Source organism: Pteropus alecto, unplaced genomic scaffold (genome assembly GCF_000325575.1).
Source record: "Pteropus alecto unplaced genomic scaffold, ASM32557v1 scaffold81, whole genome shotgun sequence".
Classification (NCBI taxonomy): Eukaryota; Metazoa; Chordata; class Mammalia; order Chiroptera; family Pteropodidae; genus Pteropus; species Pteropus alecto.
The window spans coordinates 17,898,272-17,905,903 of NW_006433378.1; positions in this window are offsets into that span (position 1 = coordinate 17,898,272).

Consider the following 7,632-nt stretch of genomic DNA (forward strand, 5'->3'; position numbering starts at 1 on the left):
TAAGGTTATTATAGATTTGTAACAGAATTAAATTATTTTGTCGCTGTCTGTACTCCATCCTAGGATCTCATTAAGTTATTAAAATTTTCAAACATTAAGGTTTACTCTTGTTCTGGTGAGCTGTATGGCTCTTAACAAATGCACAGTGTTGTTTATCCACTATTTGGCATCTTACAAAATAGTTACACTGATCTAAAAATTTCCTTATACTTGAACTAAACACTATTTTTTCCTGTCTCTCAAACCTCTAAACTTAGCCATATGCTATAATAGTTAAATGCATTGTTGCTATTATAATTTTAAACAGTTGTTTTTATATCATTAAGATAAAAAACATTTATTTTATTTTTAATTATTCAATTTCTGACATTCTCTCTTTCTTTAAATAGGTTCAAGTAACTGATCTATATGCTTTTTATTTTTCCTGGAGAATTTTCTTTTGACATTTCTGTTGACTCTGAATTCCCTACGTTTTTGTTTTTCTAAGAAAGTCTTTAATTCTCCTGTACTTCAGAAGTGTGATTTTCCTGAATAAAGAATTCTAGGTCGGTAGCTTTTTTCTTAAAATTTTCACTGCACTTAGAAGTCCAATATAATTCATCTGTATTCCTCTATAGGTAAGGTGTTAGTTTTCTCTGGCTTTTTTCAAGACATTATTTTTGTTTATCTATGCTGCAATTCGAATACATTATGCATAGTGTAGATTTTTCAGTATTTAGCCTGCTTAATATTCTCTGAGCATCTTGGATCTATTATTAGTGTTTGTCATTAATTTCGATAAGTAGTTAGCTATGTTTACTTCAAACATTTCCCCTGTTCAATTTTATCTCTTTTTCTATCAATATTCTAATTATACATGCATTACATCTTTTGAAATTGTCCTATGGCTCTTAATTTTTTTTTTATTTCCTTTTCTCTTTATATTTTATTTTGAGAAGTTTAATGTCATATATGATTCTAGTTCCATGTATTCCAGCTCCCTGATTCTTTCCTCAGCTATGTTCAGTCTATTGATGAGGTTATCAAAGACATTCTTCATACCTGTTGCCGCGTTTTTAATTTCTAGCATTTCCTTTTAATTCTTTCTTTGTGTTTCTGGCTATTTGCTTCCATTACTCGTCCGTTCTTTCATGTTGTCAATTTTTTTCATAGACTTCATAGCATGCTAATTATAGTTATTTTAATTCCCTGTCTGATTATTTCAAAAGCTGTTTTATGTCTGTGTGTTTCTGATTTTTGCCTTGTCTGCTCATGGCTTTCTTTACCTTTAAGTATGAATTTTTCCCCTCTGCAATCTCAACATGGTGTATTGAGTAAATAGGTCTTTAGTGTAATGGTTTACATTAATCCGGCTTAGAGTTCTGCTTTAAAAAAAAAAAATTTATATATATATATATTTACCATAAATGTAAATGCCAGAAGCTTCAAATTTCTCTAGTATCTTAGATTTCATCTCCCCTGATGTCTTTGAGATTTGTTAAAAGTATTATAGCCCTTTCATCTGTAATCCACTGTAATTAACCTGGAGCTCAACTGGTGTTAGTGTAGGATGTGGAGAAGGGGAATTGTTCTATAATCTGTTGTTTAAATCGCAGTATTTCAGTTGATTCGTAACCTTGAACTGCGACTTGCACAAGTGTCTTAGCTTTTTCCACCTAAATCGAAATAAGAAGGCTAAAAGAGGCTGGATAAGGCAAGTGCCCTTAGCATAGGTCAGATAAAACTTGAATAAATTCTTTTCTGAAGAGAGTAGGCCTTTGTTATGAAGAATGTTATAGGTGAATTTCTAATGGTTCCTATCTCCTCTCCCTGAGAGAGTCACTTGCAATCTTTCCTGACTCTTCACCATTAAGAACCTGAAGAGATTTCTAGAAGTAGAACCCACGAAAGTTGGAGACTTTAAAGATTGTGACCCACAAGAGTTTCTCATTTCTATGCTAGTTTACAGTCAGTCTCCAACAAATTGTCAAAATTCCCATTCAAGTGTTCCTACCAGTTTACTATTTGTACAGTATCTGTACCAGATTAGGACACCTTGACTATGAATCTCAGATTTGTTGTCTGCTCATGTTATAAAATATGTCCCCTGCAACATGAGTTCTCTGATAAATTCAAAAAAAAGTTATTTATTTTCAGTTTATGCAGCTTTTTTTAAAATTGTAATAATACAATGATAACTTCCAGTTCTTTATATATTAGAGCTAATACGAGAACACTATTAAAAAAAATTATCAATTTTGATGGCAAATGTAATAGAGAAAATAACAAAGTATTACATGCCTTAAGATATTTCCATGATAGAAATTTTCTTGATTAAAAAACTTCACATTTTATTTTATGAAATATGATCATTTGCTACATTTATGTTATAGCAGCTTTATGCGAGTTGACAATAATAATATTGATTAATTTTAATGCAAAAGTTAAAACTTTATGATAGCCAAGTAGACACAGATTTTTTAAAATGAAACAAAAATATTCACATTTGTTGCATTAAAACTTATGCTAATATGTGCTATCCTGAAAAGATTCAAAATATTGAGAGAAATGCCATATAAAATTTGTTACAAATATAAGTCCTTTGAATATGAAATATTATAAATATGAATTTCATAAATCCATTAAAATTTTTCTTTACTTTTTTCATGTTTATTTTTAAATGATATTTTTAACTCTATTTTACAAGAATCAGGTCATTTTGGTTAACCTTTTGATATTACTTTTCTTTTTGAGATATCAAAAATTTATATTTACATATGTAGATTATTAGAATATGTAATAAATAACTATGTTGTACTGAAGCCAGACAGAATACATTTGTCTAATTAGAAACAACATATTTTATATATCTAGATCAGAGGTCAGCAAAACCATGGTCTGTGAACCAAATCAAGCCCACCGCCTGTTTTTGTAGATAAAACTTTATTGGAACATATCCACCTCATTTATTTACATATTGTCTGGGGCTGCTTTCAAGGCTAAAATAACAAAGTTTAGTTTCAACAGAGACCTTATGGCTCACAAAGCTAGAATATTTATTGTCTTTCCCTTTCCCGAAAAAGTTTGCCTATCACTACTCTAGATTCATCCTGATTTATAACACAATATGATATCAGAATTCAACATTTGGCATATCATATATTCTGATTAACTAACAATCAAAATTTAATTTAAAAAACATTTGAAATTTCCAAGAACACGTTATTTTGCCAAAGAATGTATAGTTACACTTGAGTCTTTATTTAAGTAATACACATTTTTATCAATTTAGGAAATACTGGCACATTGGATCTGGTTTATAATATATCAAATTTTTTTTTGTTATTGCACATAAATAATTATCACAATAGATGAAACAAAAATAAAGAAAAAGTACTAATGTAAGTTATTTAAAGACAACTGTTATATTAAATAAATATCCATAAAACATTTGAGTACATTCCTTAGCATTAAACATGCATCAAACAGAATGTGTGTGTGTGTATATAACACACATTATATATATATATATATACACATATTATATACACATATATTTCTATGTTCTTCCAGAGAGTTAGACTTAAGAACTTTGGTTTTATCTAGTATATATTTCCTCACTATATTTAATAGATGGAAAAACTTTTGGTAATTTTATTTTTTTATTTTTTTCTAAGCACTAGCATGATAAATCAACAAGTTTGAAGGGGACTTTTGAATTCTGCTTTCCACATAAAGTTAAAAAATTAAGTATGACTCAAATCCTGTGCTCATGGGTCGTTTAGTGTTTATGCTGATTTGTAACAAGCTTGCATGTGACATTAACAACCTGCACTTGTCGTGAAGTTTCAGCTTCCATTTAGTTTGGTGGATGCTGTGAAAATTTATTGGTTCAGATAGGGAAGCAGTTAATAGGCAGGGCATGGTCAAGTCATAAACAACACTCTTTTATGGAGACAAAAGTTCACTAGCCTGGCCTCACCCTAAATTATACTCAAACAACCCACGGGACTTAAAAAACAGCAAAATTCCACCCTTGACTCAGTCTCCACTGGAATTCATAATCATACCTAAAAATGAGAGCTGTCAAATAAGCTTGGTAAGTATATTTTGGGGATTTATTCAACTATAACTTGATTTAACCAATTTTTTAATGTTGCTAAAACCTAATATATGTTCCATTTTACTAAACACAAAGATACTAATTTACCTTCAAAAGTTCAATAAGCAAAAAGAGTATGAACACTCAAAAAATAACTAGTGCAAATATTTTATTTGTTATAGTCTGTTTCTATTCTCCACCTATCTGCATTGACATAAAGCATTATATATATATATATATATATATATATATATATATATATAGTAATTCTCCCTTATCTCTGTTTCCTCTTTTCAAAGTTTCAGTCATCTGTAGTTATTCATAGTTTGAAAATATTACATGGAAATTTCTAGAAATAAATTTCCAGAATCATTCTGAGTAGCATGATGACAGTCCTACTTTATCCCAATAGGGCATAAATCATTATTTCCAGTGTATCCATGCTGTAGTAGCCATCTAGGTTATTAAATCAACTGTCCCAGTATCACAGTGCTTGTGTTCAGGTAACCTTTATTTTACTTAATAATGGCCCCCAAACACATGAGTGGTGATGCTTTCAATTCAGATATGTCAAAGAGAAGCCTTAAAGCTTTTTTTTTTTAAGTGAAAAGTTGAGTACAGTAAAATAAGACTTTTTTGAGAGAGAACACTTTCACAGAACTTTTATTATAGTATATTATTATAATTGTTCTATTTTATTATTGTTGTTGTTAATCTCTTATTGTACCTAATTTATAAATTAAAGTTTATAGTAGATATATATGTATAGGAAAAATATGCAGCATATATAGGGTTTGGTTCTCTCTGTGATTTTGTGCATCCACAGGGATTCGGGGTACATATTCTCTGCTGGTAAAGGAGGATTACTGTATTGGCATATGGATCACTTTTTGAAGTAAACACAATCTCTGTGAGTTGTGAACCACACATCCTTCTGATCCAAATCTCCTTAGAAGCCCCAGCAATAATCTTCTCCAGTCACAGCCCAGCTCCCAATCATTCAAACTTGTGAAGAATTTGGTGAAACCAATTTTTTTTTTTTTTTTTAGATTTTACGTTCTACCCACCAAAACATTCTAGTCCTTTGTCCTCATTCTTTCAGCACGGCTTTCTGTATTCATCACAAGATCCATTGATATATTTGATGCCTTCATGGAATTTCTGTACTTTGATTAATTAGGGAAAGGCTATTTTTTGTAAAGAGTGTTCTTTATTGCCACTGTAAACACATTATCAAAACAATTGCCTACAGAAAGTAACAACTTTGCTGTGCCAATTTATAAGAATGCTTTATATAATACTTAGGATAGAAAATATGACTTTAATTAGTTTAAATAATAAAGTGGGTCATCTACCAGAAGAATATGAAGGTTTGTGTTTTGTTTGATTTTATTGCTGTGCTACCTCGTCCAAAAGCAGAATTTTTTAGTTTGTCTACTCTAACTTTCCTTATAAGCCTCATCCTGAAGGTGGCTTCCTTCAGGGAGACACAATAACCACAGCAAGATTCATATTCATACCTTGCACCACCTCAGAAGTTACAAAGACAGCATGCCTTCCTAGAAATGTCTTGGCCTCTTTTGTTGAATTTTGATAAAGTACCATGTCTATTGAATGATATTGCTCCAGTTAGCTCAGCTCTGTCCCTCATGCTCTACCATAAAATATATGTTGTGGAAAGAATGTGTGAACACCGAAACTTAAAAAGTGTAGTTATCGAGATACAGTGCTATGAATGTTAAGAGAGTAATGAGAACGTCTCTAATGCTCTAAATGATAAAGTGACATTCATAACCTAACTATAAATTCTGATTACATAGAGTGTCTCTATTTTACAAAATAACTCAAAGGCATCATCTGATGGAAGATAAAAAGTATGTACCTTAAGTTACTAACAACACCTTTCAATAAATCATAGAAAAGTAATTTCTGTCACACTTTTAACTATGTATCTTTCTTTAGAGAGTAGAAGTCAAATCAGAAAGAAATGTTTAGATTATACAAAAAAAAAAAAAATGGTTGTAAGAATCCTCTATTTGTATGCAGGTTAACCTCCCAATCTACTAAAGAAAAAACTAATAGTGTGATTCAATGTACCTATTATGATCTTCTTTATCTCAATACCAAATATTGAGTTAACAGAAAGCATAACAATCTCAAAGAGAAATTAATCTCCAACAATAAGGTCAAATCTTCCTTCCATGCTGATGGTGGTAGTGGTGGAATCGATTAAAAGAATGATTTTTATCTCCATTTTTGAAAGCGACTTTTTCTGCCTAACCTTAAAACAACATTTATGAGAATAATTGTATCAGTGTTTTTCTTCTTGTTCACATATTTCCTCAGGAAAAAATGAAAATCTATATTGGAGTGAAGGCCACAATGATGTTTAGAGTTACCTTGTTCATTGTGTACAGCATTTACCTACAAATATTTACCAAAAGCCTTCTACTTGATAGGCATTGCTTTTTGAATCAGAACATTAAAGAAAAGAAAAAAAAAAAAGATGAAGAAGAAATCTTTCCTGGAGGAGCATACTTCCTAAGGAAGTTATGCCAATGGAAAATTAGAAGAGATGATTCCTGTCCTAGAGCATCACGGGGAAGAGAAGGAGGACAATTAAGTCAACTTTGGGTAATTAAGAACTGCCGCATACAGGAATTCCCTCTTACTTGAAAAGAGATATATGAATCAGACTGAGCTTCAGAGGAAAGGGTTTGCAAGAAGATGAAATAGATACACACATGGTTCAAAATACCACAGAAAGAACTGAAAAATGTTTAACTTAAGTGAAAGAAGGTATATACCAGATTACAAAATACTTTAAATACTGTGAAAAGTGTTTAGATTTTAACCAATAAAATTTGAGACGTGAGAGTGGAATTAACAGATTTTCATGTTAGAAAAGACTGTCTTTAGCACTATGAAGGAGAGACTGTCCTGGTGGCGGGGGGGTGGGGGTGGGGGGCAGAGAGCATGGTATTAACTACTCAAAGGAAGATGATCAAGCCAAGGAGGCAATTAGAAGAATCTTGGCTAATAGAGAAAGCACATGGACTTTGGTAAGAATGCTGAAAGGAGTGCAAAAGTTTTTAGAAGAAAGTTGTTTTAATATTTTAATGAAGGAAGTGGATGAAGTGTATAAAGGCATCAAATTATGTTCTAAACTATAAGAAAGAGTTTTCTTCTCTCTCTTTTTTTTTTTTCTCTCACACACATATGCAGTTAGGTAAGGTACCAGAGCTCTGGGTATTTCTAGAGATATTTCACCATTTCCTATCTCCAAACACACAGTTTCACTACCACAATTGCTCTAAAAATATATAAGATTAATTCCAGCATGTGCTAATTTTATATTTGTATCAGTGCCTCCAGAAACTCAAGGTACCCAAATCTTTCATTACCTGGACTCTTGTTTCTTACACATGGATATATCTCTTTGAATCTGAACCACTAGGCCCTTCTGATGTCCAGACTAAGCAAAGTCCTCTACCTGCTCAAGCTTTGATCAAATATCCTCTTCACCTTCCTACTTTAGTAGAAAAATGTCA